Raw genomic sequence first — 26,239 nt, 5'->3', positions numbered from 1 at the left:
CTGCCTTTTTCCCCTTGAACAAGGAGCAACTTCATGTGTGGCATTTGGTGATTATGGCTCTTTAGTCTTTAGACTCTTTTAGTCTAGAGTAGTTTCCTTATTTTTCCTGCCAACTTTATTGTGATATAGTTGACATACAACACTGTATAGTTGCCTCACTTAAAAAAAGAAAAAATACTGACTTTGAAGTTGTTAGGTAAAATGTCCTTCATCCTAGATTTTTTGATATATATATATATATATTGTTTTTTTATTCCTTAATCCCCTATATTTCCTGTAGAATGGAAGTTAGCCAGAGGTGAGATTAGATTCAGGTTATTTTTTTTCTAGCAAGAATACCTTATAATGATGCTATGTACTTGCTGTTGAATCACGTCAGAGAGCACACACTGTCAGGTTGGTCCCACTGTTAGTGATGCTGAGTTTGTTCATTTGATGAAGGTAGAAATTCCATTGTAAAGGTACATTGTCCTCTTTGTATTTTGTAAATAATTCATGGGGTGCTGCTTTGACACTACAGAAATCCTGTTCTCCAAATTCCTTTCACATATTCCTTTCCATAATTTAAAATCTATTAATAATCCTTGCCTGGATCACTCATTATATGCGTAATATAAAATGAAAATGAAAAATGTTGATTTACTAATTCTTTTCTTCTGTATTTATTAGATAGTATTCTTCAGGAGCTTTCCTTTTTTCTCCTTTTTTTTTTTTCCCAAATATCACTGTGGATTTTTTCTTAGCTTATTTCTCTGCATGTATAATATACACACAGAAAACTGTACATATCAGAAGTGTACAATTTGATGAATTGTCACAAATAAACACCATCACGTAATCAATGTCCAGAACAAGAAACAAAATACTACCAGCACCCTGAAATATTCTGTCCTGCTTTCTCCTAACCACTGGCCCCAACCCCTATCCCCCAAGAGCAATTGTTAATATATATTAGCTTTGTCTGCTTCTTATATTTATATAAATGAAATCATATACTCTTGTCTTGCCTCTTTTGCTCAACTTTATGAAATTTATCCACATTGTTACATTCAGTTTCTTCATTTTCATTGTTATGTGGTATCCCATTATGTGAATATACCACAATTTGTTTATCCTATTGTCTTCTTATTAGCTATTAGTAATAGTACTGCTGTGAACGTTCTTGTATATTTGACTCTGTTTTTTATTTATTCAGTGTGTCACAATAAATTATAGTTGTTATTCTTTTTGATGCTCAACTTGTCCCAAATATGACCAAATTATGTCTTTTTGACACAGCCCCATTAGTCTTTGAGTACTTGCCTGAAATGTATCAATAGCGTAAAAAGATGCTTCAGGCCCCGTTTGTATTTTCCCTGTTGCAGACATGAAATCTGCTATTTTTTGAGGATCTCTAGTTCCTTTTAATGAAGATAGTGAGATCAGGTTACTAGATATGCTCATTGATGCTGGGTATCATTGTTATTAGGCTCTTTCACTATATAGAGCTAAAAATAAATTTAAAAAGAAAAGGTTTGTTCATAATATTATTTCCATTAGTTCAGTTCTTTTTTTAAACCCAAGATTTTATTTATTTATTTATTTATTTTAGTGATTTTTTTAAAATTAGTTTCTGCTTTATAACAAAGTGAATCAGTCATACATATACATCTGTTCCCATAGCCCTTCCCTCTTGCGTCTCCCTCCCTCCCACCCTCCCTATCCCACCCCTCCAGGCGGTCACAAAGCACCGAGCTGATCACCCTGTGCTATGCGGCTGCTTCCCACTATCTATCTACCTTACGTTTGGTACTGTATATATGTCCATGCCTCTCTCTCACTTTGTCACAGCTTACCCTTCCCCCTCCCCATATCCACAAGTCCATGCTCAAGTAGGTCTTTGTTCCTGTTTTACCCCTAGGTTCTTTTTTTTTTTTTTTTTTTTTTTGCTGTACGTGGGCCTCTCACTGTTGTGGCCTCTCCCGTTGCGGAGCACAGGCTCCGGACGCACAGGCTCAGCGGCCATGGCTCACGGGCCCAGCCGCTCCGCGGCATATGGGATCCTCCCAGACCGGGGCACGAACCCGTATCCCCTGCATCGGCAGGCGGACTCTCAACCACTGCGCCACCAGGGAGGCCCTACCCCTAGGTTCTTAATGACATTTTTTTCCTTAAATTCCATATATATGTGTTAGCATACGGTATTTGTCTTTCTGAACTAACTTCACTCTGTATGACAGACTCTAGGTCTATCCACCTCATTGCAAATAGCTCAATTTCGTTTCTTTTTATGGCTGAGTAATATTCCATTGTATATATGTGCCACATCTTCTTTATCCATTCATCCGATGATGGACACTTAGGTTGTTTCCATCTCCGGGCTATTGTGAATAGAGCTGCAATGAACATTTTGGTACATGTCTCTTTCTGAATTATGGTTTTCTCAGGGTATATGCCTATTAGTGGGATTGCTGGGTCATAGGGTAGTTCTAATTGTAGTTTTTTAAGGAACCTCCATACTGTTCTCCATAGAGGCTGTACCAATTCACATTCCCACCAGCAGTGCAAGAGTGTTCCCTTTTCTCCACACCCTCTCCAGCATTTATTGTTTCTAGATTTCTTGATGATGGCCATTCTGACTGGTGTGAGATGATATCTCATTGTAGTTTTGATTTGCATTTCTCTAATGATTAATGATGTTGAGCATTCTTTCATGTGTTTGTTGGCAGTCTGTATATCTTCTTTGGAGAAATGTCTATTTAGGTCTTCTGCCCATTTTTGGATTGGGTTGTTTGTTTTTTTGTTGTTGAGCTGCATGAGCTGCTTATAAATTTTGGAGGTTAATCCTTTGCCAGTTGATTCATTTGCAAATATTTTCTACCATTCTGAGGGTTCTCTTTTGGTCTTGTTTATGGTTTCCTTTGCTGTGCAAAAGCTTTGAAGTTTCATTAGGTCCCATTTGTTTATCTTTGCTTTTTTTTTCCATTTCCCTAGGAGGTGATCCAAAAGGATCTTGCTGTGATTTATGTCATAGAGTGTTCTGCCTATGTTTTCCTCTAAGAGTTTGATAGTTTCTGGCCTTACATTTAGGTCTTTAATCCATTTTGAGCTTATTTTTGTGTATGGTGTTAGGGAGTGATCTAATCTCATACTTTTACATGTCCCTGTCCAGTTTTCCCAGCACCACTTACTGAAGAGGCTATCCTTACTCCACTGTACATTCCTGCCTCCTTTATCAAAGATAAGTTGACCATATGTGCGTGGGTTTATCTCTGGGCTTTCTATCCTGTTCCATTGATCTATCTTTCTGTTTTTGTGCCAGTACCACACTGCCTTGATTACTGTAGCTTTGTAGTATACTCTGAAGTCAGGGAGCCTGATTCCTCCACCTCCGTTTTTCGTTCTCAAGACTGCTTTGGCTATTCGGGGTCTTTTGTTTTTCCAAACAAATTTTGAAATTTTTTGTTCTAGTTCTGGGAAAAATGCCAGTGGTAGTTTGATAGGGATTGCATTGAATCTGTAGATTGCTTTGGATAGTAGAGTCATTTTCACAATATTGATTCTTCAACTCCAGGAACATGGTATATCTCTCCATCTATTTGTATCATCTTTAATTTCTTTCATCAGTGTCTTATAATTTTCTGCATACAGGTCTTTTGTCTCCTTAGGTAGGTTTATTCCTAGATATTTTATTATTTTTGTTACAGTGGTAAATGGGAGTGTTTTTTTGATTTCACTTTCAGATTTTTCATCATTAGTGTACAGAAATGCCAGAGATTTCTGGGCATTAATTTTGTATCCTGCTACTTTACCAAATTCATTGATTAGCTCTAGTAGTTTCCTGGTAGCATCTTTAGGATTCTCTATGTATAGTATCGTGTCATCTGCAAACAGTGACAGCTTTACTTCTTCTTTTCCAATTTGGATTCCTTTTATTTCTTATTCTTCTCTGCTGTGGCTAAAACTTCCAAAACTATGTTGAATAAGAGTGGTGAGAGTGGGCAGCCTTGTCTTGTTCCTGATCTTAGTGGAAATGATTTCAGTTTTTCACCATTGAGGACGATGTTGGCTGTGGGTGTGTCATATATGGCCTTTATTATGTTGAGGAAAGTTCCCTCTATGCCTACTTTCTGCAGGGTTTTTATCATAAATGGGTGTTGAATTTTGTCAAAAGCTTTCTCTGCATCTATTGAGATGATCATATGGTTTTCCTCCTTCAATTTGTTAATATGGTGTATCACGTTGCTTGATTTGCATATATTGAAGAATCCTTGCATTCCTGGAATAAACCCCACTTGATCATGGTGTATGATCCTTTTAATGTGCTGTTGCATTCTGTTTGCTAGTATTTTGTTGAGGATTTTTGCATCTATGTTCATCAGTGATATTGGCCTGTAGTTTTCTTTCTTTGTGACATCCTTGCCTGGTTTTGGTATCAAGGTGATGGTGGCCTCGTAGAATGAGTTTGGGAGTGTTCCTCCCTCTGCTATATTTTGGAAGAGTTTGAGAAGGATAGGTGGTAACTCTACTCTAAATGTTTGATAGAATTCGCCTGTGAAGCCATCTGGTACTGGGCTTTTGTTTGTTGGAAGATTTTTAATCACAGTTTCAATTTCAGTACTTGTGATTGGTCTGTTCATATTTTCTATTTCTTCCTGATTCAGTCTTGTCAGGTTGTGCATTTCTATGAATTTGTCCATTTCTTCCAGATTGTCCATTTTATTGGCATAGAGTTGCTTGTAGTAATCTCTCATGATCTTTTGTATTTCTGCAGTGTCAGTTGTTACTTCTCCTTTTTCGTTTCTAATCCTATTGATTTGAGTCTTCTCCCTTTTTTTCTTGATGAGTCTGGCTAATGGTTTATCAATTTTGTTTATCTTATCAAAGAACCAGCTGTTAGTTTTATTGATCTTTGCTATCGTTTCCTTCATTTCTTTTCCATTTATTTCTGATCTGATCTTTATGATTTCTTTCCTTCTGCTAACTTTGGGGGATTTTTGTTCTTCTTTCTCTAATTGCTTTAGGTGCAAGGTTAGGTTGTTTATTTAAGATGTTTCCTGTTTCTTAAGGTGGGATTGTATTGCTATAAACTTCCCTATTAGAACTTCTTTTGCTGCATCCCATAGGTTTTGGGTCATCGTGTCTCCACTGTCATTTGTTTCTAGGTATTTTTTGATTTCCTCTTTGATTTCTTCAGTGATCACTTCGTTATTAAGTAGTGTATTGTTTAGCCTCCATGTGTTTGTATTTTTTACAGCTCTTTTCCTGTAATTGATGTCTAGTCTCATAGCATTGTGGTCGGAAAAGATAGTTGATACAATTTCAATTTTCTTAAATTTACCAAAGCTTGATTTGTGACCCAAGATATGATCTATCCTGGAGAATGTTCCATGAGCACTTGAGAACAATGTGTATTCTGTTGTTTTTGGATGGAATGTCCTATAAATATCAATTAAGTCCATCTTGTTTAATGTATTATTTAAAGCTTGTGTTTCCTTATTTATTATCATTTTGGATGATCTGTCCATTGGTGAAAGTGGGGTGTTGAAGTCCCCTACTACGAGTGTGTTACTGTCAATTTCCCCTTTTATGGCTGTATTTGCCTTATGTATTGAGGTGCTCCTATGTTGGGTGCATAAATATTTACAGTTGTTATATCTTCTTCTTGGATCGATCCCTTGATCATTATGTAGTGTCCTTCTTTGTCTCTTCTAATAGTCTTTATTTTAAAGTCTATTTTGTCTGATATAAGAATTGCTACTCCAGCTTTCTTTTGATTTCCATTTGCATGGAATATCTTTTTCCATCCCCTTACTTTCAATCTGTATGTGTCTCTAGGTCTGAAGTGGGTCTCTTGTAGACAGAATACATATGGGTCTTGTTTTTGTATCCATTCAGCCAATCTGTGTCTTTTGGTGGGAGCATTTAGTCCATTTACATTTAAGGTAATTATTGATATGTATGTTCCTATTCCCATTTTCTTAATTGTTTTGGGTTCACAATTGTAGGTCTTTTCCTTCTGTTGTGTTTCTTGCCTAGAGAAGTTCCTTTAGTATTTGTTGTAAAGCTGGTTTTGTGGTGCTGAACTCTCTCAGCTTTTGCTTGTCTGTAAAGGTTTTAATTTCTCCATCAAATCTGAATGAGATCCTTGCTGGGTAGAGTAATCTTGGTTGCAGGTTTCTGTCCTTCATCACTTTAAATATGCCCTGCCTCTCCCTTCTGGCTTGTAGAGTTTCTGCTGAGAGATCAGCTGTTAACCTGATGGGGATTCCCTTGTGTGTTATTTGTTGTTTTTCCCTTGCTGCTTTTAATATGTTTTCTTTGTGTTTTTGACAGTTTGATTAATATGTGTCTTGGCGTATTTCTCCTTGGATTTTTTCTGTATGGGACTCTCTGTGCCTCCTGGACTTGATTAACTATTTCCTTTCCCATATTAGGGAAGTTTTCAACTCTAATCTCTTCAAATATTTTGTCAGTCCCTTTCTTTTTCTCTTCTTCTTCTGGAACCCCTATAATTCGAATGTGGGTGCGTTTAATGTTGTCCCAGAGGTCTCTGAGACTGTCCTCTGTTCTTTTCATTCTTTTTTCTTTATTCTGCTCTGCAGCAGTTATTTCCACTATTTTATCTTCCATGTCACTTATCTGTTCTTCTGCCTCAGTTATTCCGCTATTGATCCCATCTAGAGTATTTTTAATTTCATTTATTGTGTTTTTAATCGTTGCTTGATTCATCTTTAGTTTTTCTAGGTCCTTGTTAACTGTTTCTTGCATTTTGTGTATTCTATTTCCAAGATTTTGGATCATCTTTACTATCATTATTCTGAATTCTTTTTCAGGTAGACTGCCTATTACCTATTCATTTGTTAGGTCTGGTGAGTTTTTATGTTGCTTCTTCACCTGCTGTGTGTTTTTTTGTCTTCTCATTTTGCTTATCTTACTGTGTTTGGGGTCTCCTTTTTGCAGGCTGCAGGTTCACAGTGCCCATTGTTTTTGGTGTCTGTTCAGTGGCTAATGTTGGTTCAGTGGGTTGTGTAGGCTTCCTGGTGGAGTGCCTGTGTTCTGGTGGATGAGGCTCGATCTTGTATTTCTGGTGGACAGGTCCACGTCTGGTGGTGTTTTTTGGGGTGTCTGTGGCCTTATTATGTTTTTAGGCAGCCTCTCTGCTAATGGGTGGGGTTGTGTTCCTGTCTTGCTAGTTGCTTGGCATAGGGTGGCCAGCACTGTAGCTTGCTGGTCGTTGAGTGAAGCTGGGTGCTGGTGTTGAGATGGAGATCTCTGGGAGATTTTTGGCATTAGATATTATGTGGAGCTGGGAGGTCTCTTGTGGACCAGTGTCCTGAAGTTGGCTCTCCCACCTCAGAGGCACATCACTGACTCCTGGCAGCAGCACCAAGAGCCTTTCATCCACCCGGCTCAGAATAAAGGGGAGAAAAAGTAGAAAGAAAGAATTAGTGAAAGAAAGAAAGAAAGAAAGAAAGAAAGAAAGAAAGAAAGAAAGAAAGAAAGAAAGAAAGAGAGAGAAAGGAGGGAGGGAGGAAAGAAAGAAAGAACGAAAGGAAGAAAGAAAGAAAGGAGGGAGGGGGAGGGAGGGACGAAGGAGGGAAGGTAGGAAAAAGAGAAGATAAAGTAAAATAGAATAAAGTATGATAAAATATAATAGCGTTATTAAAATTAAAAAGTAATTATTAAAAAAATTAAAAAAACAAAACAAATAAAAAGAAAAACGAAAAAAACAGACGGATAGAACCCTGGGACAAATGGTGGAAGCAAAGCTATATAGACAAACTCTCACACAGAAGCATACACATACACTTTCACAAAAAAGAGAACAAGGGGAAAAAAAATCGTAAATGTTGCTCTCAAAGTCCACTTCCTCAATTTGGGATAATTCGTTGTAGAAAGAGGAAAAGGGGAAAAAATCATAGATCTTGTTCTCAAAGTCCACCTCCTCAATTTGGGATGATTCGTTGTCTATTCATGTATTCCACAGATGCAGGGTACATCAAGTTGACTGTGGAGCTTTAATCCGCTGCTTCTGAGGCTGCTGGGAGAGATTTCCCTTTCTCTTCTTTATTCTCACAGCTCCCGGGTCTCAGCTTTGGATTTGGCCCCGCCTCTGCGTGTAGGTCGCCGGAGGGCGTCTGTTCTTTGCTCAGACTGGACGGGGTTAAAGGAGCAGCTGCTTCGGGGACTCTGGCTCACTCAGGCCGGGGGGAGGGAGGGGTACGGAGTGCGGGGTGAGCCTGCGGCGGTAGAGGCCGGGGTGACGTTGCACCAGCCCGAGGCGCGCCGTGCGTTCTCCCGGGGAAGCCGTCCCTGGACCCCGGGACCCCGGCAGTGGCGGGCTGCACAGGCTCCCTGGAAAGGGGGTGTGGACAGTGACCTCTACTCGCACACAGGCCTCTTGGCGGTGGCGGCAGCAGCCCCAGCGTCCCACGCCCGTCTCTGGGGTCTGCGCTTTTAGCCACGGCTCGCACCCGTCTCTGGAGCTCCTTAAAGCAGCGCTCTTAATCCCCTCTCCTCGCGCACCAGGAAACAAAGAGGGAAGAAAAAGTCTGTTGCCTCTTTGGCAGCTCCAGACTTTTTCCCGGACTCCCTCCCGGCTAGCCGTGGTGCACTGACCCCTTCAGGCTCTCTTCCCGCCGCCAACCCCAGTCATCTCCCCGAGCTCCGACTGAAACCCGAAACCCGAGCCTCAGCTCCCAGCCCCGCCCACCCCAGCGGCCGAGCAGACAAGCCTCTCGGGCTGGTGAGTGCCGGTCGACACCGATCCTCTGTGCGGGAATCTCTCCGCTTTGCCCTCCGCACCCGTGTTGCTGTGCTCTCCTCCGCGACTCCGAAGCTTTCCCCCTCCACCACCCGCAGTCTCCGCCCGTGAAGGGGCTTCTAGTGTGTGGAAACCTTTCCTCCTTCACGGCTCCCTCCCACTGGTGCAGGTCCCTTCCCTATTCTTCTGTCTCTGTTTTTTTCTTTTTTCTTTTGCCCTACCCAGGTACGTGGGGAGTTTCTTGCCTTTTGGGAGGTCTGAGGCCTTCTGTCAGCGTTCAGTAGGTGTTCTGTAGGAGTTGTTCCACGTGTAGACGAATTTCTGATGTATCTGTGGGGAGGAAGGTGATCTCCGCGTCTTACTCTTCCGCCACCTTCCCCCAGCTCCCTCTAGTTCAGTTTTTAATGTCATCAGTTGTCATGTATTTTTTCACCATTTAAAGGTCCTTGAAGGTATAAATGGAAACTATGAAAATCAAGTTTCCCATCTGAGAAATGTTTGTTCATCTTTTATAAATTTTTTTTATTAGAGGAAGAATGCATGTTCATTGTAGAAGTACAGATAAGCAAGAAGAAGAAAATAACAACTATAACTGGAATCACGTGTAACATTTTGGCCTATAGTTGGCTCTCCATATCCAGGGGTTCCTCATCCACAGATTCAACCAACTGTGGATTGAAAATATTTGGGGAAAAAAAATTCTAGGAAGTCCCAAAAGGAAAACTTGAATTTGCCATGTGCCAGCAATGATTTACATAGCATTTACATGGATAGATCATCTCTAGGTATTATACATAATATACAGATGATCTAAAGTATAGGGGAGGATGTATGAAGGTAATGCAAATACAACATCACTTTACATAAGTGACTTTTGCACCTGCAGATTTTGGTATTTATTGGGGGGGTGGTCTTGGAACCAATCCCCATTGGATACTGAGGGAATGATTGTATGTCATAGTCTTCACAAATGAATATACAGTTGATCCTCATTATTCACAGATTCCACATTAGTGACTTTGCCTACTTCCTAAAATTTGTCACCCCCAAATCAGTACTCCAAGTACGATGCTTTCACAGTCATTTGCAGACATGTGCAGAGCAGCAAAAAATTTGAGTCCCCCTGTTTATGTTTCTAGCTGGGATCGAACAAGGCAATGCTCTACCTTGTTTCAGCTCTCATACTATAAACAAGCGTCGTTTTTGTGGTCTATTTAATACCACATTCTCCACATTTTCATGCATTTTGTTGGTGGTTTTGCTGTCTAAAATGGCCCCTAGCATAGTGCTGAAGTACTATGTTGTGTACTTAAGTGTGAGAAGTCTGTGATGTGTCTTTTGGAGAAACTACGTGTGTTAATTTAGGTAAGCTTAATTCAGGCATGAGTCATAGTGTAAGCCATGAATTCAATGTTACTGAATCAACAACATGTATTGAATGTGGTGCCTTTAAACAGAAATACACAAAACAAGGTTACATATTGACCAGCTGACAAAAATATTGTGACCAGAGGCTCATGGAACCTAACCCCATATATCCCCTAGGAGCAGGAGTTGAGTATTCACTAATACACTGTTGGCAGCAAATTTATACAACATAGCTACCAGAAATAACGAGAATCAACCTGCATATTTTAGTAGGCAAAAATGGGGTCATAAAAAAGATTGCTTTTCATTGAAAAAACAGATTGTGAGAATATGTGATGCTCATTTGTTCCCCTTAGGACAGCAGCGTTCTCGGATGCTTGCTACTCTTTTTAAGGATGAAAGGTGCCAGCAACTTGCTGCTTATGGAATCCTCGAGAAAATGTACCTAGATAGGATCATCAGAGGAAATCAACTTCAAGAATTTGCTGCCATGCTGATGCCTCACCAGAAAGCAACTACAGCTGATGGTAATGGTTACTTCTTATAAGTATGTGGTAGTAAATATTGAGGTCACACTAGTAGAACATATGTTAAATTTGGAGCATCTTGATATCTTTCTGTAATATTTCTATGTAACACTTGGTAAAAGAAGGAGTATTGACTGAAGATGAATATTATACACAGATACGAGTCTGAAGTATAAGAGTAGCTCTATTGGAAAGCATTTCGTAGAATAAAGCATTTTTTGGAAACTGTAAGAGCAGAAGAATTATAGGCTAGGCTTATAGCGCGTGTTTTTTTTAAGACTCAAACCATTTGATAAGTACCTTAATCTTAAACATCAATTTGTAACAGAGCATAATTATCCAGTCCTATTTTAGACAGAGCAAAATTTGGCACAATAGCTTGCCCAAGGTTACTGAAGGGAAAGTGTTTCCAATAAGAATAGAACTTGGTGTCATGTTTCCTAGTATTTGCTTAAGTCAGACTGCCTTTGTTGGGAAAGACTTTTGTAATAGGTGCTTGTTCATAACATCAATTATTTTATGTATGTTTATCTACAGAGGTTTTAAAGTAGCTTATAACAGTAACACACATGATAATAAAAATATAGATGTAGGCCACCAGAAACATGGAAAAGGTCAAGACAAACATGCAGATCTGTCAGACTCATCGCCTTGGATTCACTGTCATCCCATATTGAAGAGAATCTAACTGTAAAGAATTATTTATGTAAGATTTGGCTGAAAGGTATATACCTCACCAGTCTTACTGACCTGAGTTAAACCAGATCATTGAAGCAACTATATTGACCTATAGAATTTCTTTTATTTAATTGTACTTTAAGAAACAAATCAATTGATTATTATCTTTCTGTCTAAAGGAGATATTTATTCTATAGGATATTCTTTATGCAGATCCTCAGAAAAATTCCTTTTCAGCCTTAGGATTAGTTGTGATTCTCCAGAGCAATTGATTTTTTATCTTATTTAAACACTGTGAGTTGATAAACTGGTTGGTTTTCTTAATTTTTTTAAAAAATTATTTATTTATTTTTATTTTGTGCTGCTTTCTGTCTTTGTTGCGGCACGCAGGCTTTCTCTAGTTGCAGTGAGCCAGTGCTACTCTTCGTTGCGGTGCGGGTGTGCGGGCTTCTCATTGTGGTGGCTTCTCTTGTTGCGGAGCATGGGCTCTAGGCACACGGGCTTCAGTAGTTGTGGCAAGTAGGCTCAGTAGTTGTGGCTTGTGGGCTCTAGAGCGCAGGCTCAGTAGTTGTGGCTCACAGGCTCTAGAGCACAGGCTCACTAGTTGTGGCCCATGGGCTTAGTTGCTCCGTGGCATGTGGGATCTTTCCGGACCAGGGCTCGAACCCGTGTCCCCTGCATTGGTGGGCGGATTCTTAACCACTGCGCCACCAGAGAAGTCCTGGCTTTCTTAATTTGATGGGCTGCTAGAAAGTTTAAAAAATTAAATTTGTAGCCCACCTGTAGTGTGTGTGTTTTGATTGTTTTTATTCTTTTTCTTTTTAACTTTTAAATTTTCTTGTCTTCTGTGTATTCTGAGCAGCTTTAAATAAATTCTTTTGCAAGAAGATGTCTGACAAACAAAAGCTAGATAAATATGAAAGAGTTTCCAGAATTGATGTAGTTGAGCTTCACATTTGACTTTGAGCTTTCTGGCCATGAAAAAAAAAAAAGATAATATCAGATAATTCTTTTCTCAAATGAGGGCTACTCACTAGGATCTCGGAGAATGCAAATGATTTTCAAATTTCTCATAGGAGACTATGTATCAGTATATAGAACAGGCATTTTGTCTTCTTCCTCTTTCGTTTTAGACTTTATTGCCTTCCTTATTTATCTTTCTTGGACATCTTTGTTTATTGTCATTACAACCCTAGGCTAGCAATCTTGAGACATAGCTTTGTTGTTTTTATTACAATTCAGTGGTTTCAGTATACTCTGAGTTTTACAATGTAACAACTAGTCTACTTTCTGCTCTATAGATTTGCCTGTTCTGGACATTTCATATAAATGGAATCATACAATATATGATCTTTTGTGACTGACTTCTTTCACTTAACATGATGTTTTCAAGGTTCATCCGTGTTGTAGTGTGCATCAGTACTTCATTCACTTTTATTGCCAAATAACATTCTGTTAACCACATTTTATTTCTTCATCAGTTAGTGGACATTTAGGTTATTTTCACTATTTGGCTATTAATAATACTGCTGTGAACATTCATGTAAAAGTTTTTGTGTGGACATAAGCTTTTAATTCTCTTGGATGTATATCTAGGAGTGGAAGTACCGGGTCATGTGGTAACTCTATATTTAGTCTTTCGAGGAGCTGCCAGACTGTTTTCCAAAGTGGCTGCACCATTTTACATTCCTGCCAGCTGTGTGTGAGGGTTCCATTTTCTCCATATTTTCTCCCACACTTGTTATATTATCTGTCTCTTTGATTTAGTCATCCTAGTGGGTATGAAGTGTGGTATCTTATTGTGGTTTTGATTTGTATTTCCTTGGGGGCTAATGGTGTTAAGCACCTTTTCATATGCTTATTGGCCACTTTTAAATTGGGTTATTTGTGCTTTTATTATTGAATTGTAAGAATTCTTTATATATTCTAGATCTTATTATCAGATAAATGATTGGCAAATATTTTCTCCCATTCTGTGTGTTGTTTCTTCACTTTGTTGATGGTATCTTTTGAAACACAAAAGTTATTAATTTTGATGAAGTCCAGTTTATGTTTTTTCTTTTGTGGCTTGTGCTTACAGTGTTGTATCTAAGAAACCATTGCCTAATCCAAGGTTATGAAAAGTTGTTCTATTTTCTTCTGTAAGTTTTATAATTGTAGCTCTTATATTTAGGTCTTTGATTCATTTTGAGTTAATCTTTGTATATGGTGTAAAGTAGGGGTCCAACTTAATTATTTTGCATGTGAATATTCAGTTGTCCCAGCACCATTTGTTGGAAAGACTCTTATTTCCCCACTGAATTGCCTTGCCATCTTTGTTGACAATCAGTTGACTGTAAATGTGAGTTTATTTCTGGACTCTAAATTCTATTCCATTATTCTGTATGCCTGTCCTCGTGCCAGTACCACACTGTCTTGGTTGCTCTATCTTTGTAGTAAGTTTTTTTTTTTTAAGTTTTAAGTTTTGGCTGTGTTGGGTCTTCGTTGCTGCACGCGGACTTTCTCTTGTTGCCGTGAGCGGGGGCTACTCTTCATTGTGGCATGCGGGCTTCTCATTGTGGTGGCTTCTCGTTGCAGAGCACGGGCTCTAGGTGCACAGGCTTCAGTAGTTGCAGCACGCGGGCTTCAGTAGTTGCGGCATGTGGGCTCAGTAGTTGTGGCTTGCAGGCTGTAGAGCGCAGGCTCAGTAGCTGTGGCACACGGACTTAGTTGCTCTGTGGCATGTGGGATCTTCCTGGCCCAGGGATCGAACCCACGTCCTCTGCATTGGCAGGCAGATTCTTAACCACTGTGCCACCAGAGAAGTCCCTTGTAGTAAGTTTTGAAATCAGAAAATTTGAGTCTTCCAGCTTTGTTCTTTTTCAAAGTTGTTTTGGCTTCTATGGGTCCTTTGAATTTCCATAAAGATTTTAAGATCAGCTTGTCAATTTCTGCAAAGAAGCAAGCTGGGATTGCACTGAATTTGTAGATCAATTTGGGGAGTACTGCCATCTTAGCAGTATTAAGTCTTACATATTTTCCTGTTTATTTAGGTCTTTATATTGGAAAGTTGCTAAAAAAGTAGATCTTAAAAGTTGTCACAAGAAAAAAAACTATAACTGTGTGAGGTGATGATGTTAATTAACTAAACTTCTAGTGGTAATCATTTCACAATATATACATATATCAACTCATTATGTTGTACACCTTAAATGAATACAATGTTATATGTCAATTATATCTCAATAAAACTGGAAAGGAAAAAAAAAGAAGTGGGTGAGCCACATCTTCAGGATGGGGCCTGAGGTCCATAACTTTGTCAGGCCCTGTATTATCTTACTTAAGGGAGGATCCTATGCCTGATATCTCATGAAGGGATCCTGCCTTCCAAACATTTCTCATGTTTGCCTCAGAGTGAAGTGCTTGTGAAGTGCCCGGGGGAATAGAGATCTTTCCATTGAGCAGTATTTTTTGACTTATCAAGCTTACAAACAGCAGGATTGTTTGCATGATTGTTTTGCTGCTGCTTGCTAATAAAAGTATGTGCTTATAGTAAGAAAAGTTAGTGAAGTTGATAGCTAGTCCAAGGAAGCAAAACCCCAAACCCAGAGGATTAAATCTGTCCAGCTAGTTAATAAATACTTGCCAATCATTTTCTAAATGTTAGTTATATTTAACTGCATGTTATTCAAAATGTATCAAGGGATTTTGGTTACTTTTAAAATTTTGATAGGAATAAAGGCAATGATTATGAGTTAGTACATGCTTAGAAAATTTTTAACAAGATGCATCTTTTAAGAGTGTAAAACTAGTTTCAAAATTATAACATTCTTATTTATATTTAAGGTTCTAGCATCTTGGACAGAGCTGTTATTGAACACAATTTATTGTCTGCAAGCAAATTATATAATAATATTACCTTTGAGGAACTTGGAGCCCTTTTAGAGATTCCTGCAGCTAAGGTATTTTCTTATTTCCAATACATAAAAGGAAGTTAAGAGACTAAATTATTGACATAAAGAGAAAATAAAATATATACAGTTGGACCTCCATATCTGCGGATACAAAACTTGTGGATATTTTGGAGGAATATTTTGGAGGGCCAACTGTATTCATTGTACTACTACATTTTATATAAGGGTCTTGAGCATCCGTGGATTTGGGTATTCATGGGGGCTACTGGAACCAATCCCCCATGGATACTGAGAGATGACTGTAACTGATAAATATTGGCAGTTGCAACAAAAATATACATTAAAAGCCTAAGGTAAATGGAAATAAATTATTTGAATGTCAAAATAGTACTGTAATGGAATTGTCTTTGATTTTTTTTTAAGTTGTATTTTATGGTAAAGTGACCTAGAATGGAAATCTTAAAGGGGTTCCAGGTTATGATACCCATTTTGTAAGAATATCTTTGTTTAGTATCTAAGTCCACTTCATAGTGGTTTCTGATTTTTAACTAACATTTGATCTATGCCTTAATTCTTTTTTCTGCCCTAGATTGACTCATAGTTTAAAAAGTTCATCTCTTTGAGAGAATGACTATGGTAATACTCTAGGCTATTCTATTGTAACTTCTGTGCTTGATTTAACTTAAGAAGTTGACTGAGTTATTAGGGAGTTAATTTTATTCTTAGTCATGATAGCATTTGGTTGGCTATGTATAGATTCCAAAAAAGTACTGGTCGTATTTAGAGAGTATTTCAGGTAACATCTATAAAACATTCTCTTAATTTTAAATAACAGTAAAAGCAAGCAATCAACCTTACTTTTACCTAACTTGTAGAACTTTTTTTTTAACATCTTTATTGGAGTATAATTGCTTTATATTGTTGTGTTAGATTTTGCTGTATAACAAAGTGAATCAGCTATATGTATACATATATCTCCATATCCCCTCCCTATTTTACCCTCTAAGTGGTCACGAAGCACCGAGCTGATCTACCTAAGCTGATCTCCCTGTGCTATGTGGCTGCTTCCCACTAGCTATCTATTTTACATTTGGTAGTGTGTATATGTCAATGCCACTCTCTCACTTCATCCCAGCTTACCCTTCCCCCTCCCTGTGTCCTCAAGTCCATTCTCCACATCTGCGTCATTATTCCTGTCCTGCCCCTAGGTTCTTCAGAACAATATTTTTTTAAGATTTCATATATATGTGTTAGCATATGGTATTTGTTTTTCTTTTTCTGAGTTACTTCACTCTGTATGACAGACTCTAGGTCCATCCATCTCACTACAAAACTTGTAGAGCTTAGAGTCATGTAGTTATGGTCACATCCCCTTTTATCTGTTAGTGAAATTGTAATTTAGTATTTTCTAATACAATTCCTTTATGTATACACATTCAACACACAGTAAAGGAAGTGGAACAATTTCGGAACCAAGGCTTCAGTTACCATTAAAAGATGCTTCCTTTTTAGGCTTTGAGGTATGATCCCTTGCTGAGACTTAGGGAAGTGAATATATTTTTAACAATAAATGCTAGTCACAGTCTGTTCAAGAGTGATTTAGGGTTGATTGTGAAGATGGTCAGAGTTACTAAAATGACTGTCACAACCCAGTTTGCTAAACAGACAGTAAACATGAAGTATTTCTTTAGGAATTAGGTAGAGAACCTTTTGCTCCCCTTTAATGGTCTTTTAAATCCTTTCGTTTCCCTTTTAAATTTGAACGTTATTCCTCCTTCCAATATTTTCTTCAAAAATATTACTGTCTTAGAGAGTTTTGGGGGTGATAAATACTGTGAAAACTGAAATGAAATAAAATAAGAAAAGCTAGGGATTTTTTTGAGATGTGGATCCCAGTGAGAGGAAAAATTGTTAGTTTGATTTTGAGCAGAGAGAAAATTTGGTTAGAAGGCTAGATTCTTGCTTAAAATCTTACAACAAGAAAAACAGATCCCAATTAACTTAAAATAATGGATTGTACCCAGAAAGAATTGGGGGGATATAACAGACAGATTTACAAGATTTACTCTTGTAATGAATGGCAGATGAACACATACGTAAGGCTTAGTGATGGGTAGCTAAACCAAGAGCTTTCAGTTCTCTTGGTGAGAATATGTGAATAATTAGAAATGATAATTAAAGTGTCTTAAGAATTTATTGTTTTTTTTCAAACAGGCAGAAAAGATAGCATCGCAAATGATAACAGAAGGACGTATGAATGGATTTATTGATCAGATTGATGGAATAGTTCATTTTGAAAGTAAGAAGTTTTGCTTGTTTATATCATAATGAAATGGCAGTGAAGTGTTGTACATTTGTGATTAAAACATGTTGAGCAATTTCCTTTGACCCAGAATCTTCCTATGGAATGAGCTTATTTCCCAAAGTAATAATTTAAAATAATTTTTATGAACTTATATTCATGAATCTGATTAATGCAGCATTTTCTATGCCATGGAAAAATTTGAAACTGGAATTGTTATATTAGTTCACTCATGAATTACTCACCAAACATTTATTGACCACATACCGTGTATTGGGCATGTAGAAAAGACAGTTGCATATCCTGTTCAGCAGCTCACTAAACTGATGAAGGCAGACAGGTAAGTAGATCTCTTGTCTTTCTCATTGTCTAATACCTCCTCAGCCCTCTTCCCACCTCATTTATGCCCTGGACCTTACCGAGAACCATTCCACTTGTACAGTTTTAATTTGAAGTATCCCACTCTGACCATGACCTTTTCCCAGCCTTTCTAGTGGTCTTTCTCAGGTACTTCAACCTCACCTCTTCCTTGACTGCATTGGAGCCTCTGGTCTATTGACTTTCACTTTCTTTCAGTCAGCTCAGCCCTTTTTTTTTTTTTTTTTTTTTTGTGGTACGCGGGCCTCTCACTGTTGTGGCCTCTCCCGCTGCGGAGCACAGGCTCCGGATGCGCAGGCTCAGCGGCCATGGCTCACGGGCCCAGCCGCTCCGCGGCGTGTGGGATCTTCCCAGACCGAGGCACGAACCCGTGTCCCCTGCATCGGCAGGCAGACTCTCAACCACTGCACCACCAGGGAAGCCCAGCTCAGCCCCTTTTAAACCTTTACTGTTCTTCCTATCCAGCTTAGATTTCATGATTCATCGTGAATCGTGAAATCAGGATTTCAATCATTTTCATGATTCAGTTACTTCTTTTACAGATGCCCCAGAACACTTGCCTGCGAACTTTCTGTTCCTGCTGTCCAGCAAAACTTCACCTTGAATGAACCCATTCTCCATCTTTCCCATGCCTGTACTTGAGTAACTAACTAACGTTGCTGGAGAAGAGTCAGAGCACCAGACAGATTGATAACACTGCAAAATTCAAGGTCCTGGATTCTCGATGCTGCCCGGGATTCTTGATACATTTCTCTAGTCCACTTTTTCCGTACTCTGCAATGACGATATCAAATTTCATTTTCCTAAACCTCTGACTTTTCTCCTCCTTCACTCTCTGTTCAATATAGATCTCATTCTGTCTTTTTCTTCTTTCGTGTTATATGGGAGATGGTTTCCATCTCTCTCTCCAGTTCTTCCTCTTGCACTTTGGATCCCTTCTCTGAACTCTGCCACTCCCTGCTCCAAAAAAGAAATCTTTTTTAGGAACCTGAGCTTAGCAATTATTTTGTCTATTTTCATCCTTTTTTTCTCTGTTGGCTTCTTTTTATTGATATTTAAACATGGTCAGGTCTCTTCCGTTTTAACAAAAATCCTTTTATCTTTCAGGCTTCATCCTGACTTCTCCGAATATTGAATAGGGTTGATCACTCACTCCGTTTTGAGTGCCCCCGCCCCTTCTTGACTTCTGTCATCTCCTTCACCCTATTCTCCTGTTTTCCCTCCTATTTCTCCAGGTATTCTTTCCAGTTGTCTTTGTAGATTCTATAGTGCTTTAACTTTAAATATTGGGGTTGCTTGGGACATACTCCTCGGCCTTTTTCTCCTCACTCTACTGTTACCCTAGGTAATCTCACCTATTCCCATTGATTCAGTTACCATCTCTATGCAGACAGCGCTTAGACTTCTAGTGTAAATCTCCCTTCTGAGTCCCAGGTTCAGTGGCTCTAATTGACTAATAGGTGTTTCCCACCTGATTGCTTCGTGGACTTCTCAGAATGAATATACCCAAAACTGAATTCACTGTCTCCTCCACTGCCTGCCTCCCAAAACAGCCAGCCAGCCAGCCAGAAACTACACTGTTCACTTTCTCCAGCATTCCTTATCCTTGACCCCTTCTCTTCTTCACTGCCCAGAATCCTTCGAATTTTACCTCATAGTGTATCTGGAATCCTTGTACTTTTCTTCATTTCTTACTGTCACCAGCCTGTTCTGAACCCCCAAAACCCCTTCTGGGCTTAAGAAATAGCCTTTTAGCTTTTCTTCTCACATCTACAATAGCTCCTTTCTAGTCCAGTTGCCCTAGTAGAGCCAGAGGGATTGTGATCTTTTAAAAATGCAAACAAACAGAAAAAAGAAATAAAAAACAAATTATTAAATGTTACTCTCTTCCTTGACATGCTGATGAATGGCTTCCCCACTGCTTGTAGAGTAAGATTCTACAAAGTCTCCAAAAGGTCCTACGTGATCCTTTATGGTTTTCCCTTGCCAATCCAGCTCACAGGACTTTTTGTTTTTTCCAGCCTTGTAAATTCTTTCCCACTTTAAACATTCCAAAATAGTCATCCCTCTCCACAAGCAGCCTCTCCAGCCATCTTCTATTTGTCCCCATGTCTTAGTTTGAACAATGTTAATCAATAATGATTTTCCTGACTTCCCAGGTTAGGTATGGCTTTAAGTTATACATTCTTGTTACCCTGAATTTCTGAATTTGTCTAAATGTCTGTTTCTGTTAACCAAGCTCAGCTTCCTAGTGATAGATATTAAGTGTCTCTTGTTCTCCATGGTATATCCAACATCTTTTCCAGTGCCCTGCACGTTGTAAGTGGGAAATAAATAATTATTGAATGAGCAAACACAATGTATGATGAAGAGTATAGCAGAGGCGTCACCAAGTAAACACAGTTTAAATTAACATATACCAACTTGATAGAATATGGGATATTTTACTTTCTAATTTTCTTAGATTTAAAAACTACAATGGTAAATCTGCTCATAATGAGAAGTAAAACATTACAAGGATGAATAAAGGAAGAGTCTGTAATGTCTTTCCACTTTCACCTGCATTCCTCTGATCCCAGCTGCCTGGCATAACTAATGTCAGTCTAAAGTCTCGTGTGCCTTTCTACATGTTTATATAGATAAGTAAAAACATGTAGGGATTTTTTAAAGTGGCATTATACTTTAATGTACATAGTGTTCTATGAAGTGTTTTTTTTTGTTTTTGTTTGTTTGTTTGTTTGGGGGTTTTTTTGGCCACACTGCTTGACACGTGGAACTTCCCCGACCAGTGATCTAGCCCATGCCCCCTGCAGTGGAAGCTCAGAGTCTTAGCCACTGGACCACCAGGGAAGTCCCAAAGTGGTTTTGTTTTTTTTTAAGTTAATGTACCGTGAATATATTTGTGAGTCACTAGATATAAATCTAATTTATTTGTTTTAATAGCTGCATAATATTTCATGGAGTTCAACTATTCACCTGTTGATGGACATTCAGGCGGTTTCCTTGTGCGTATCTTTATATACTGGGACACTTAGTTCTATAGAACAGAGTCTCAGAAGTTGGTTACTTTGCATCAGAGGATATACATGTTTTGATTCTTAATAGCTACTGCCAGTTTGTTTTCCAGAAAGGTGTAGCCATTTACACTTCCACCAATATGAGAGAATGAATCTTTAAGAGTTGGATATTCTTCTTCTTTTTATCTTTTGCCAATTGTTGGGGGGAAAATAGTATGTTATTGTTTTATTGTGCATTTCCTTGGCACTAGTGAAGTTTAATATCTTTCCATGTATTGGCCATTAGTATTTCCTTTTCTGTGAATTCATGTTAGTTTTTCTTGTCTATTTCCTTCCTTCCCCCTCCACACCTTTCCTATGTGTGTTACAGATATTTTTCTCTTTCTGTCCGTTGTGTTTCTGTAACAGAATGCATACCATAAACACATTTAAAAGCTCTTTTGCAGCCAAATATATCCATTTTTAATTTTATGGCTTTTGTGTTTTCTGTATTGATTAAGAAAGTCTCCCTCCCACCTAGAGGGGTGGGAGGGAGACACAAGAGGGAGGGGATATGGGGATATATGTATATGTTTAGCTGATTCATTTTGTTATAAAGCAGAAACTAACACACCATTGTAAAGTAATTATACTCCAATAAAGATGTTACAAAAAAAGAAAGTCTCCCTCATTTTGGGATAAAATTAATATTTTCCTAAAATGTCTTCTAATATTTTATTTATTGTTTTATATTTAGAAATTCAATCTGTCTGCAGTTCATTTTTGTGTATAATTTTAAGGCATGGTCTAGTTGTTTTTTTTTTAAAGATGGATTGCCAATTATGCAAATATCATTTATTCAATAAAACATCCTTTCTGATCTTTGGCATATATTAGGTTCCACATATATGTTCGGATCTATTTCTGTACTCTATTTGGTTCCATTGATCTGTAACAATATTAGGTAATAAATTTATAGTAAATTTTACTGTTAGTAAAGCAATACCTATTCCTCCACTACTATTTTTTAATTGAGTTGAAATTCACATAACATGAAATTAATCATTTAAAAGCGAAAAATTCAGTAACATTTAGTATGTTTACAGTGTTATGCAACCACCATCTCTACCTAGTTCCAGAACATTTTCATCTTCCCAAAAGGGAATCCCATGCCCCTTAAGCAATTACTCTTCATACCTCTCTCCCCAACCCCTGGCAACCAATTTCTATTCTGTCTCTATGGATTTACCTGTTCTGGATATTTGATATGAATGAAACCATACAATATGTGACCTTTTAGCTTCTTTCACTGAATGTAGTGTTTTCAAGTTTCACTTTCTCCAGTGGGTGGCAGTGTCTTACGAAGCAGTAGACATTGGTGAGGGAACAGGTGGCCTCAGTGAAGTTGTCTGTCTGACTGCTGCAGTTGAGGTGGTTTGGTTTTATTTTGTGTTTTTTTGTTTTGTTTATACTTTGTGCCAGTGATTGGGGTACTTTTCTTAACTATTTCTTAATTAGCTTAATTTCATTAACTAAGATTTTTGGAGTAAACTTTTAAAAATCAATGTTACTGTATTTATCTTCTAACTCAACATTCACTGTGGTTGCAAAGGAGTAATTTCAACTTTGTACATTATACCTTTTTTCTTTAGCACGAGAAGCCCTGCCAACATGGGACAAACAGATCCAATCGCTTTGTTTCCAAGTGAATAACCTTTTGGAGAAAATCAGTCAGACAGCACCAGAATGGACAGCACAAGCCATGGAAGCCCAGATGGCTCAGTGAATCCTTGCAGACCTTCTGTGCACATTACATCTTTCTCCATGTTGTACAGATTAATTTCACTATCTCTCAAAAGCGTTTGCATCATGACCTTACATATTTCCATCCCTTTTATGCTGGATTCAATTTAAAGAAGACATTATTAGAACAGGAAGTACAAGCATTTAAAAATACGTAGTTCCCATTTATTCAGGGTCTCTGTATCAGGCTAACTCAGATGTTTTGAAAGCTTTTTCTTTAAACAGAGTAGGTGAAGTATCTGTGGCTAAAAAGTTTGGGATTTGTGATAACTTTGTAGTTATGTAAAACTTAAGTGCTTGGTGCCTCTCCACATGTGGTTATCTAATAAATGGAGAAGTGAGCCAAATAAAAGTAGTACTTTGTTTTTAATTAGTGACCAGTGTTTTGTTCCTTTTTCCTTTCAATTCAGCAGACAATTATTTATACCATATGCAAGAAATGCACAGATAAGCCAAAAAGCCTGTTCTCCAGGCATTCACAGAGTCACAGAGCTAAGAGTCAATATATGAAATACTTGTAGTTGTACCAAGTACTAGAGTACACAGGCAGGAGCTTTTCATTTAGCAGAGAGAGATCAGGGAAGACTCCTCAGGATTATTTCAGCCTTGCTTTATAGTGAAAACGGGGAAGAACTTTTAAAAAAGAGTTTGGGGGCTTCCTTGGTGGCGCAGTGGTTGAGAGTCTGTCTGCCGATGCAGGGGATGCGGGTTCATGCCCCAGTTTGGGAGGATCCCACATGCCACGGAGCCGCTGGGCCCGTGAGCCATGGCCGCTGAGCCTGTGCGTCCGGAGCCTGTGCTCCACATGGGAGAGGCCACAACAGTGAGAGGTCCGTGTACCACAAAAAAATAAATAAGTAAAAATAAAAAAGTGTTTGTAGGCAATTACCAGTTTCAACTCCAGCATATAAGGCGCTGAAGTCATCACTCCATCCTCACAGCAAGACACATGCCACAACATGCAAGGACAGATGGACAATGTAAGCAGACAGATTGACATTTCAGAACTATAAAATTTAAAAAAATATAGTTGATATGCTAAGAGAGGATGGAGAAAATGGAATCATAAGAAAAAGGCTGAACATGCGGAAAAATCAATGCCTTTTCTTAGATCCGAAGGAGAATTGAGGTCATAGGGCAAACCACCACTCCCAAACTGGAGAAACAGCCAGATAGAATCACATTAGAGATCAGCTCACCAGGAGCAGAGCTGCTTGGGCCAGTAACTGATATGAACAGTGAAATGGTAACTTTGACAAGTTACTGGATGCTAACTGGCTTGACAGTTAAAAACCCCACTCTTGGGCTTCCCTGGTGGCGCAGTGGTTGAGAGTCCTCCTGCTGATGCAGAGGACACGGGTTCGTGCCCCGGTCTGGGAGGATCCCATATGCTGCGGAGCAGCTAGGCCCGTGAGCCATGGCCACTGAGCCTGCACGTCCGGAGCCTGTGCTCCACAACAGGAGAGGCCGCAACAGTGAGAGGCCCGCGTACCGCAAAACAAAACAAAACAAAAAACCCCACTCTTAGGAGAACCTCCACACTTTATAGGATTTATCCCCAGGAACCCCACCAAGTTCTCATGATTAAGATCAGGGATCCCCTTGTGTTTCAGGGGAGGAGAAGGTAACTATTTTGAAATACACCCATATCATTTTCCATGACAAAGGCCTGCCCTCTGAAGGAAATTACTCTACCAGAGCCTTATCTCACCTGGGGAAAAGCAAGTTAGACAATTTCAGCCCCCTTTAGCTTTCTTATATCATGGGAGAGGAGAAAAAAATGTCTAAGAAATACTTCTGAAGGTCACAGCCCAGGGACCCAGGCCAAATAAAAGACAGAGATATAAGATTATTGAATGCTTCCCAAATACCCTTCCACCTTGATAACAGAGTTCCAGTGTAGTATCTGTGGAGTATGACTTAGAGCTCCAAGACAGACTCTTCAACAAAGAATTCTTAGGGAAAAAACACAACAGGGAAGAAGACAAAACAACAAGGAAAATAGAGGAAACAAGCCTCTGCCACTTAGAGCTACAGAAAACGTTAAGTACTGCCTAGCTCCTATCTAGATTCACATAAAACCTTATACTAAAAGCCTAATTGCCTCAGTTCCTATTTCCTGATACGTCATGTCTGGCCTCCAACCAAAAAATTACAAAGGATGATAAATGGCAAGAAAAAGCACAATTTGAAGAGACAAATCAAGCATGAGAACCAGACTCAGATATGGCAGGGATGTTGAAATTCTCCGAACAGAACAGAAATTTAAAACAGCTATGTTTAATTTGCTAAGGGCTCTCATGGAAAAAGTAGACAACGTGCAAGGACAGATGGGTAATGTAAGCAGACAGATTGAAGTTTCGGAACTGTAAAATTTTAAAAAATATAGTTGATAGCTAAGAGGATGGAGAAAACGTAATCATAAACTGCTCAGTTAAAATCAGAGCGTCAACAATAGAGTGTCAAAATACATGTGGCAAAAACTGATAGAACTGCAAGGAGAAGTAGACGAGTCCACTACTATATTTGGAGACTTCAATACCCTCTATCAGCAATGGACAGATTCTGCAGACAGAAAAGTTGTAAGGACATAGTTGAACTCAACAGCACCATCAATCAATTGGATCTAATTGTTATTTCTAAACCACTTCATCCAACAACAGCAGAGTACACTCAAGCTCACATAGAACATTCACCAAGGTAGACCACATCCTGGGCCATAAAACACACCTTAACAAGTTAAAAAGAATAGATATCCTAAAATGCATGCTTTCAGACCACAATGAAATGAAACTGAAAATCAATAACAGAAAGATACCTGGAAATTCCCTCAAAACTTGGACATTAAACAACATACTTCGGGACTTCCCTGGTGGTCCAGTGGTAAAGAATCTGCCTTCCAATGCAGGGGACGTGGGTTTGATCCCTGGTCAGGGAACTAAGATCCCACATGCTGTGGGGCAGCTAAGCCCATGTGCCTCAACTAGAGAGTCCGCATGCCACAAACTACAGAGCCCACAAACCCTGGAGCCTGTGCGCCACAACTTGAGAGATGCCTGTGAGCCACAGTGAAGAGCCCTCGTGCCGCAACGAAAGATCCTCCATACTGCAACGAAGATCCCACATGCTGCAACTAAGACCTGACGCAGCCAATAAATAAATAAATAAATAAATAATAAACAACATACTTCTAAATAACACATGGATTAAAGAAGAAATCTCGGGCTTCCATGGTGGCGCAGTGGTTGAGAGTCCGCCTGCCGATGCAGGGGACCTGGGTTCGTGCCCCGGTCCGGGAAGATCCCACGTGCCGCGGAGCAGCTGGGCCCGTGAGCCATGGCTGCTGAGCCTGTGTGTCTGGGGCCTGTTCTCCGCAACGGGAGAGGCCACAACAGTGAGAGGCCCGCATACCACAAAAAAAAAAAAAAAAAAGAAATCTCAGGAGAAATTTTAAAATATTTTGAACTAAATGAAAATGAAAATACAACTTATCAAAATTTGTGGGTTGCAATGAAAGCAGTGCATATCTTAGGAAAGCATAAAGATCT

The 26,239-nt window shown here is 38.9% G+C and overlaps 1 long non-coding RNA gene across 1 annotated transcript; it reads left to right on the top strand.

Moving 5' to 3' along the window:
- The first annotated feature begins 10,453 nt into the window (after positions 1-10,453).
- On the top strand, positions 10,454-23,061 carry LOC309795232. The gene is made up of 4 exons (XR_014292227.1): positions 10,454-10,641; positions 15,145-15,260; positions 17,427-17,511; positions 22,541-23,061. It is a non-coding gene; the product is annotated as an uncharacterized lncRNA (long non-coding RNA).
- Positions 23,062-26,239: the final 3,178 nt, after the last annotated feature.

The sequence above is a fragment of the Mesoplodon mirus genome (assembly GCF_964341445.2).
Source record: "Mesoplodon mirus genome assembly, chromosome: 2".
In the NCBI taxonomy this organism is placed as follows: Eukaryota; Metazoa; Chordata; class Mammalia; order Artiodactyla; family Ziphiidae; genus Mesoplodon; species Mesoplodon mirus.
Note: the sequence above shows the minus strand (reverse complement) of the source record. Positions and strands in the feature narration are given on the sequence as shown.